Genomic DNA, 10,657 nt, shown 5'->3' with positions numbered 1-10,657 from the left:
CAATTATAGATACGTTGGAGACGTATCAGCATCCCCAAGCTTAACTCCGGCTCATCCTCGAGTAGCTAAGTGATAAAAACAGAATTTTTCATGTGGAGTGCTGTCTATCATGTCATATCATATTCTTTTCTTTATAACATGGACATTTGGACTTTTTATGTGATTCAAAGCAATAGTCTAGTTTTGACATAATAATTTAGATACTCAAGCATATCAACAAGCAGCCATGTCTTTCAAAATATCAATGCTAAAATAAGTTATCCCTAGCCCATCATGCTCAAACATTGATCCATTCATGAAACACGCTCGAATATTAACTACACCCAATACTTAAGTACGATCATATTGCCTCCTAGTTGGTGCTTTTATAAGAGAAGAAGGAGACTCAAATTTCAAAAATAAAAATTGCATAAAGTAAAAGAAAGGCCCTTCGCAGAGGGAAGTAGGGATTTGTAGAGGTGCCAGAGCTCAAAGCGAAAAACTTAGAGATAAAAACATTTTGGGAGGTGTATCCATCCCACCAACGAAAATGACTTAGAGTTCCCAACACTTTCCATGCTAGATATATCATAGGCGGTTCCCAAACAGAAAATAAAGTTTATTCCTTTTTCCACCATACTTTCACTTTCCTTGGCTAACCGTATCCACGGGTGCCCTCCATACCAACACTTTCCAAGGAATTTATTATTTGATAACATAAAGTAAATTCAATTTTTTTGCATTTCGGGACTGGGCATCCCTAATACCTTTGCTTTATTCTCGTGCAATGACAAGTGAATAAACACTCATCTTGAGAATAACACATCTAGCATGGAAAATATTAGCCACCCTTCACCGCTCCGCGAGCGAAACAAACACACAAAAGAGAAGTTTATTTTGAAAATTAGAGATGGCACATACAAATTTGCTTAGAACGGCAAAAGAATATCGCATATAGGTAGATATAGTGGACTCATGTGGCAAAACTGGTTTAAAGGATTTTGGATGCACAAGTAGAGGTCATACTTAGTGCAAAATGAAGGCTAGCAAAATGATTGAGAAGCGACCATACAAGAAATGAATAATCTCATAAGCAAGCATTAAGCATAATTAACACCGAATAATGCACCACAAGTAGGATATAATTTTCATTGCATGATTGTTGACTTTCGTGCATGCATAGGGAATCACAAACCTTAACACCAATATTCTTAGTAGAGCACAATTACTCATCAACATAACTCACATATCACATCATCATATCTCAAAACTATTACTAAGAATCAAGTTTGTTTTGTCCAATGATCTTCATGACATATTTTTTCTTTATCCTTCTTGGATATCTATCACTTTGGGACTAATTTTCATGTGTTGCTTTTCATAAGCTCAAACAAATATAAGTGAAGATCATGAGCATAACAAATTTTCTTTCTCTCAAAATAATTTAAGTGAAGCAAGAGAGAATTTTTTCAAAATTTTACTAACTATCAAATAAACCTAAGTGAAGAAAGAGAGCATTTTCTTCAAAAATACTAAGCACACCGTGCTAAAAAAGATGTAAGTGAAGCACTAGAGCAAGTCCATTGCTCATAAAAATTTAAGTGAAGCATAGAGAGCAATTCTAACAAGTCATGACATAATTTTGGCTCTCTCAAATAGATGTGTCCAGCAAGGATTGATGACTTAAAACACAAAATAAAACAAGCAAAGACTCATATAATACAAGACGCTCCAAGCAAAACATATACCATGTGACGAATAAAAATATAGTCTCGAGTAAAATATCGATGGTCGTTAGAAGAAAGAGGAGATGCCACTCGAGGGCATCCCCAAGCTTAGTTGGTTGCTCATTCTTGGATAATAGCTTGGAATGCCGGGGCATCCCCAAGCTTAGGCACTTCTATCCTTCTTTCATCCATCGTAAGATAACCCAAAACTTGAAAACTTCAATCACACAAAACTCAACAAAACCTCCGTGGGATCCGTTAGTGTAAGAAAGTAAACTGCTACTATAAGTGCTGTATCAAACCTATTCATATTTTGTTTTTGTATTATATCTACTGTATTCCAACTTTTCTATGGCAAAAACTCATCAAATAAAACCATAGAGCCATCAAAATAAGCACACAACACAAAGAAAACAGAATCTGTCAAAACAGAACAGTCTGTAGCAATCTGACTTAAACGAAAACCTTTGGAACTCCAAAAATTCTGAAACAATAGGATGACCTGAGCAATTTGTATATTAATGCAAAAATAATTAGGACAAAAGTTCTTTCTGATAAAAAATGAGAATTAATTTCGTGAGCGCAAAGTTTCTGTCTTTTTCAGCAAAATCAAACAACTATCACCCAAGAAGATCCTATCGGTTCTACTTGGCACAAAAACTAATTAAAACACAAAAAACACAATCGTAACAGTAGCATAATTTTGTTAAAACTCAAGAACAGAAAGCAAAAATAAATTTTATTCATTGGGTTGCCTCCCAACAAGCGCTATAGTTTTACGCCCTTAGCTAGGCATAAAGCAAGGTCTAAGTTTTGTCATCTTTGGTTCGAGATCCATAAGATGCCCTCATGATTGATTCATAAGATGGCTTAATTCTAGTTCTAGGAAAGTGTTCCATACCCTTCCTCAAAGGAAATTGGAACTTAATATTGCCTTCTTTCATATCAATCACGTCACCGATAGTGCGTAAAAACGGTCTACCAAGAATAATTGGACAAGACGGATTGCAATCAATATCAAGAAAAATAAAATCTATGGGCACATAATTCCTATTTGCAAGAATAAGAACATCATTAATTCTTCCCATAGGATTTTTAATAGTAGAATCCGCCAAGTGCAAATTCAAAGAACATTCTTCAAGATTAGTAAGACCAAGCACATCACATGAAGATTTCGGAATTGTAGAAACACTAGCACCCAAGTCACACAAAGCAAAACATTCATAAGTTTAAATCTTGACTTTGATAGTAGGTTCCCATTCATCATGCAATTTTCTAGGGATTGAAACTTCTAATTCCAATTTTTCTTCAAGACCTTTCATCATAGCATCAACAATATGTTTAGTAAAAGCTTTATTTTGTTCATAAGCATGGGGTGAATTTATCATGGATTGCAACAAAGTAATACAATCAATCAAAGAGCAACTATCATAATTAAAGTCTTTGTAATCCAAAAGAGTGGGCACATCACTAGCTAAAGTTTTTACCTCTCCAAACCCACTTTCATCAACTTCCTCAACAAGATTTTCACCCTCTGAAATATTGGGACGCCTTCTACCTGAAGTTGACTATTCTCCAGTCCCTTTTTCATCATTCTTAACTTTACTAAACAAGGAATCAATAGAAGAAACACCAATCATTTTAAGATCTTCATCATTTTTATCTTCCAATGAGATTGATTTAGCAACCATTTGATTTACCAAAGTAGCTTGTGCATCAGATATTTTTCCCAACAAACTTTCAGCAAAGGCATACTTAGATTGAAGATTGCAAACTTCTCTACTAATATCATCAAGTTGTTTTGTAATAGCATCTAGCACAATGGAGTGTTCCTTAAGTTCTTCGGTAAAATACTTATTGTGCTCAAATTGTGTAGTCATATATTCCTTAGTACTTTTTTCAATTTCAAGCAAAATATTTGGGTAAGGAACATCATAATATTTTCTTTGAGGCATCATGACTACGCAAACAAGAAAGCGCACAAAACAGGTCCGACAAGAAAACGGCGAACGGAAAAAGAGAGGCGAATAAAACGGCAAATTTTTGTGATGTGGGGGAGAGGAAAACGAGAGGCAAATGGAAAATAATGTAAATTGCAAGGAGATGAGATTTGTGATTAGGATCCTGGTTATGTTGAAGATCCTCCCCGGCAACGGTGCCATAAATTCCTTTTGATGTCGCTTGAAGCTACGTCAGTTTTTCCCCAAAGAGGAAGGGATGATGCAGCACAGCGTCGGTAGGTATTTCCCTCAGATATGAAACCAAGGTTATCGAACCAGTAGGAGAACCAAGCAACACAATGTAAATGAAAACTGCACACAGATAACAAATCCTCGCAACCCGACGTGTTAAAGGGGTTGTCAATCCCCTCCGGGGTACGACGCCTGAAGATAGGGAAACGGACGTGAGATAATTTTGTAGTAAATTGATAGATCAAACGCCAAATAAAATAAACAAGGAAAAATTGCAGCAAGGTATTTTTGTATTTTTGGTTTAATAGATCTGAATAAAAATGCAAAGGAAAAGTAGATCGCAAAGGCAAATATATGAGAAAGAAGACCCGGGGGCCGTAGGTTTCACTAGTGGCTCCTGTCAACAAAGATAGCAAACGGTGGGTAAACAAATTACTGTTGGGCAATTGACAGAACCTCAAATAATTATGATGATATCCAGGCAATGATCATTACATAGGCATCACGTCCAAGATTAGTAGACCGACTCCTGCCTGCATCTACTACTATTACTCCACACATCGACCGCTATCCAGCATGCATCTAATGTATTAAGTTCATGAAAAAACGGAGTAATGAAATAAGAGCGATGACATGATGTAGACAAGATCTGTTTATCTATTGCGGCAGATATAGATCTCATCTTTTTATCCTTAGTAGCAACAATACATACATGCCGGTTCCCTATCTGTCACTGGGATCAAGCACCGTAAGATCGAACCCACTACCGGGCACCTCTTCCCATTGCAAGATAAATAGATCAAGTTGGCCAAACAAAACCCAAATATCGGAGAAGAAATACGAGGCTATAAGAGATCATGCATATAAGAGATCAAAGAAACTCAAATAACTTTCATGGATATAAAAAGATATGACTGATCATAAACTCAAAGTTCATCAGTGTCGGTGGGAACGACACCTATGGGGTCACTGGGATCCCTTCTACGGTTAACGGGCGCGAGGTTGTGCAAAGAGCAGGTCTGACAGGAAGCACACAGATCGTTTACCAAGGTTCGGGCCACGAAGATGCGTAATACCCTAGTCCTGCTTTGGTGGATGTATTGAGTGTTCTTGTGTTCTTGAGCTAGCTACGGGGTGCAACTTGCCCAAAAGAGCCGAATGCCTCTCCTGGTCGCCTCGGGCCTCCTTTTATATGCAAAAGGGGTTGCCATAGTGCGCGAGCTTATCGCCCAGCATTACGGGACAAAGCGCATTAAATGCACTACTTAGGTGTCCATTAGCTTTATCGGGGACGGGAACGAGGCCCGTCCCGTCCATCACCGCTCCGCCTCGCTTCAACACGCGCCTGGTCCAGTGATGCATGCGGTGCCATGTAGGTAGGCAGGAAGCTGAGGTGGCGCGGAGGCAGGGCCTTCACGAAGATCTGCATGCCACCACGCAGGTGCTTGCTGAGTCGGCGTAGAAGCCGCCCGTCGCCACGCAGGTGCCTGCCCAGCTGGTTGAGCTAGCAGCTGCTTGGGGACGGCGGTGGAGTCTTGGCGGTGCGGGCCTGACAGTGGCCCCGCTGATGCCCTCGGCAAGGGTCTTGTCGGGGGCCTGGTAAGGGTCTTGCCGTGGCGTTGCAGTCGTCCCCGACAAGGCGCTTGCCGGGGGTCTTGTGGATTTCCTCGGCCAGGATCCTGCCGAGGGTCGCCGTCTTCTGGTCCTTATCTGATTTCACATGTTTATGATCTTGACGAAGATCTGCATGCCACCATAGAAGCGCCTCCCGAGCCTTGGTCCCAATGTAGTTGGTTGGGTTGGAACCCGTGGGCTCAAGGGTGGCTTGCTCCGCTGGCCTCGGGCAGTAGGCTGCCCCGGCAAGGCTCTTGCTGGGGCTGCGGAGGCTGCCTCGGCAAGGATCTTGCCGAGGGAGTCTACCTCGCCCTCTTGCCCTCCTGTGTTTCTGGTCTTGGCGTTGCCTTGGTTGTCTTGTGCTTTGGCTTCTCTCTGGCTTCCCTCCTCTGCCCTGCTAAGTGTGGCCGTGGCACGTGGCTCTGACTGCCCGTGCACAAGTAAAGGGGTCAATAGGAGACCCCTACTTTTGTAAACCGACAGGAGTCCCCGGGCTGGGCCACACATAAGCGTGACGCATTGTTGGGCCAGGCCCAGAACGGTGCACGGGCAGGTGGGCGGATTTTCACCGCAGTAACTGTTTCGTCCGCTGCGCCTCCCCACGACTCGCGTTGAACGCGTGACGTGGAGAGTCGTGCGTGACGTGGGGGTCATGCGTGGGGCGGTTCCCGCATGCATGCGTCACATCATGGTAAAGATGCGGCTCGCGCCTTCCCCATAAAAAGAGGGAGGTGCGGAGGCGCGACTCATTTACTGAGTGGACTCGGGTCGCGGTCTTCAAGGCGCCCACGCCCCACGATCACGGGGCGGGGAACGGTCGCCTCACCCGTCCTCTCAATCCTGCTCGCCCACCATGCACCCTCCATGCAGGTGGCAGGTGGTGGAGGCAGGAAACCGGGCCGTCGCTGATTAGGGCAGCGGGTCGGTCCTGATTCCCTGCGCCACCGATCGCTGGATTGGCTGAGTGGGGCAACCGAGCCTCGACCCCGCCCCTTTTTAAGGAGGGGGAGGGGGATGTCATCCCACATTCTCTTAGCATCCATCCTCTTCCACCTTCACTCCTTTCTTCCGCCCGCCATGGCGAGAGGGGGTGCTGGGCCTTCGACGGTGGCGGCGAGGGTCGCTGCTTGACAGCGCGTTCCCCCTTGTCAAGAGCCCGTGGCAGTGGAGCCGGCTATGAGAGGAAGGGGAAGGGGGCAAGGCTGAGGTCGCCATGGCGCTCGGGGAAGAGGGGGACGAGGCGGCGCAATGGCCGTGCCTCTGCCATCGATGCCCCCCGCGATGGAGGGCCACGTCGGGGACCAGCCCCGCGAGTTCTTCATCAGGCTGCGCCGGCCACCGCGGCGTCGTCTCCGCCTCCCCACCCCATTTGCTCGGGAGATGGAGCTCGATCCGCTCTAGACCCTCAGGCTGCACATGAGGGGCTGCGGGAACGGCGGCACGCGGGTCGATGTCGACTTCCCCGCTCCTCACGTCATGTACCTCCGTCGCGGATGGAAGATGTTCACTCGCGTCCACAGCCTGACGGCGGGGCTCGTCCTCTACTTCAAGTTAATGGAGGGCGGCCTGCTCTCCATCAAGCTTTGGAGATCTTGGAACTCGCCTAAAGTGCTGCGTGGAGAGCTCCTCCGACGATGAAGATTCCTCCTCAAGGGGGAGTGACGAGGAGGACAGCGACAGCGATGACGAGGGAGTCGAGCGGCGGGATGCCGACCCCGACTCCGAATGACCGCGCCGCCCCTCCCTCAGCCACGCGCCCTGCCGAGGGCCTTCCTCGCCAAGCTCTCCATCGGGGCACTCCCCGTCGTCTCCTTGGGCGGCTAGCGTAGGAGGCCCGGAGAAGGCGAAGAAGGCGGGTGGCGGCCATCAAGTCGGAGTACGCGGGGACAGACGCCTTCGTCGCGTATTGCCGGCCCGCTGCCTCATCTTCCAGCTCCTTTCCCGGCACCAAGATGTTCTATTGGTGCCTTCTGCTCCTCGTACCTTGCCTAGGCGCTCTTTTTGCCCTCCTACTGTCTTGTTCCACCTTCTGAGGAGAGGGACAAGAAAGGGATTACGGGCACCTTATCTCTTTTTAGTTTGTAAGCCTGCGGGCACTTGTTAGTTTTAAGACATGTAATCCCCTTGCTCATGTTTTTTATTCCGTACGAACTGTACCCATGTGGGACGTTTTTAATGAAAAAGGGTGCTTGCCGGGTTCTTTGTGCGTGAGCGAGGCCCATGACAAGGAACGAATCCTTGTTATCTTTAAGATAAACATTGTCGCCCGGCAACAGGCCTTGCCGTCTTCCCACTTTAGTCGACCATTCTCACGCTCTTGGCAGAGGCAGTGGCGAAGTAGAGTTAGGCCCCTCATTCATTTTCTTGCCACCGCGACTACGACCAAGTTCTGACCCAGGGGATAGCTCTTGGGTACAGGAAAAGGGGAGCACGGTGGTTTAAGAATATAAACAAGGTTTCACATGTCCCAGTTCCATACGGAAATGCATAACGGGGTATGGAAGACTTATCTGAATCCGCAGCCCCCGGCAACCTTGGCTTGTAGTGGTTGGATCCTTGTGTCTTTAGCCCCCGGCAGTCCTGGCTTGTCGGGGCCGGAGTGCTGGTTCTTCCTCTTTCTCCCAAGCGGCTTAGCAGAAGTATCCACATGCCATGCGTACCAAAGAGGACAGAAAGACGCATACTCGACCTCTAGGCTAGGGGTTAGTCGCTGCTAAGCACTATCAACCCTAACCGAGGGAGAAACTTAACCTAGCATGCATGCTATAACTTAGGGCGCCAGTGCTTCATTTATTTATGCTCAGGGTCTGCGCCTGGCTTTGTACAGAGGGTTACATGCCTTGCCGGCAAGGCTTGTACAAAAGGTGGTTTGCCGGGGGGCCCGGCAACCGCGCCTTATGGGTAAAACTTGCGAAGATGTTCAATGTTCCAGGAGTTGCTCACTGGAATAGCATCTTCGGTCTCCAGGCGGACTGCGCCGGGCCTGGTGACTCGTATTACCCGATAAGGGCCTTCCTAGTTTGGCGTAAACTTGTTGGAATACTTGGCCGATTGAACGCGCCGAGGAACAAGGTCGCCTTCCTCAAAGCTTCGGGCATGAACCTTGCGGCTATGGTAGCAGCGCAAGGCTTGCTGGTAGCGTGCTGCTCTCACAGCCGCCCGAAGACGATCTTCCTCAAGGAGCGTTGCGTCATCTTGCCGCAATGGCTCTTGCTCAAGCTCGTCGTAAGCGAGCACTCGAGGTGACCCGTATATGAGTTCCATGGGGAGAACTGCTTCTGCCCCGTATACCAGGGCAAAGGGTGTCTGGCCGGTGGCTCGATTTGGCGTCGTCCTGATCGACCAAAGAACCGCCGGCAACTCATCAATCTAGCACCTTCCGCTCTTGTGCAGCCTATCAAAGGTCTTTGTCCTCAGGCCTCGCAACACTTCAGCATTTGCCCTCTCCGCCTGGCCATTGCTCCGTGGGTGTGCCACGGAAGCGAAACAGACCTTGCTACCGAGGTCTTGGATGTATTGCATGAAGGTGTGGCTTGTGAACTGCGTGCCGTTGTCGGTGATGACTCTGTTTGGCACATCAAAACGGCAAACTAGCCCCTTGAAGAACTTGACGGCTGACTGTGCTGTCACCTTCCTCACTGCTTCCACCTCCGGCCACTTTGTGAACTTGTCGATCGCAATATACAAGTACTCAAAGCCCCCGACAGCGCGGGGGAAGGGGCCCAGGATGTCGAGCCCCCAGACCAAGAATGGCCAGGAAAGAGGAATTGTTTGAAGGGCTTGAGCTAGTTGATGAAGCTTGTTTGAATGGAACTGACACGCTTCACACTTGGTTACTAGTGTCGTTGCATCTTGGAGGGCAGTGGGCCAGAAGAAACCCTGCCGGAGCGCCTTGCCGGCAAGGGCCCTCGACCCTATGTGGGAGCCACATATGCCTCCGTGTACCTCCGCCAACAACTCCAGTCCTTCCTCCCGGGGAATGCACTTCAATTTCACACCGTTCGGTCTCTTCCTGTACAGGACGTCATCGACGAACTAATACATAGCAGACCGACGGGCTACTTTCTCCGCTTCTTCCTGCTCCTCAGGAAGCTCCCCTGTTTGGAGGAATCAGACGGTATGATGTGCCCATGCCGGAGCCTGGGGCTCGACGACAAGGACCAAAGGCACTTCTTCTAGCATGGGAGCGGCCGTCTCTACGACGAGTGCTTGACGGCCTGCCGGAGTCAGTCGCTCCTCCACAGGCTCAGAATCCATGGCAACACCCTTGCCGGTGGCCCCCGGGGGCTCAGCGGGAAAGTACTTATCGGGGCCTGATTTCCTCCGTTTGTTCTGCTCCGTTGATGGTTCGACGGATGGTTGAGTTAACCGAAGCAAAAAAGTACCTGGTTCCACAGGCAGCTTGAATGCAGCATGCTTTGACAGGTAATCGGCTATGTCGTTCTCCGCTCGGGGAACGTGCTCCACTTGTATACCGTCAAAGCGCTCCTCCAGCTTCCTCACCTCATCTACGTAGGCCTCCATGAACGGGCTCTGATAATCTTTGTTGACTTGTCTAACGACAAGCTGTGAATCACCCCTGACGATGAGCTTCTTAACCCTGAGGTCTGCCGCGATCCTGAGACCGACAAGCAACCCCTCGTACTCAGCAGTGTTGGTGGACATCTCCCTGGGAAAGTGCATCTGGATTACATACTTGAGGTGCTCTCCGGTGGGTGCGACGATCAGCACACCAGCACCGGCGCCTTGCAGCGAGAAAGCCCCGTTAAAGTACATGATCCAGTTGTGACTTGCTTCCTTGCGGGGGAGAGTGGTCTCCTGGATTTCCTCGTCAGGCGTTGAGGTCCATTCTGCAATGAACTCTGCCAAGACTCTGCTCTGGATTGTCGAAGTACTTTCAAACTTCAACCCAAAGCTTGATAACTCCAAGGCCCACTCCACAATCCTTCCGGTTGCGTCTGGGTTGTGCAGTATCTGTTGCAACGGGAGGCGGGTGACGACAGTGATCTCGTGGGCTTGGAAGTAATGACGCAGCTTCCTCGAGGTCATAAGGAGGCCGAAGAGCAATTTCTGCACGCCAGAGTACCTTGACCTAGCCCCTTGCAAGAGGGAGCTGACAAAGTAAACCGGGTGCTGCATCATCTT

This window comes from Aegilops tauschii, chromosome 3 (assembly GCF_002575655.3).
Source record: "Aegilops tauschii subsp. strangulata cultivar AL8/78 chromosome 3, Aet v6.0, whole genome shotgun sequence".
Taxonomy (NCBI): domain Eukaryota; kingdom Viridiplantae; phylum Streptophyta; class Magnoliopsida; order Poales; family Poaceae; genus Aegilops; species Aegilops tauschii.
Note: the sequence above shows the minus strand (reverse complement) of the source record.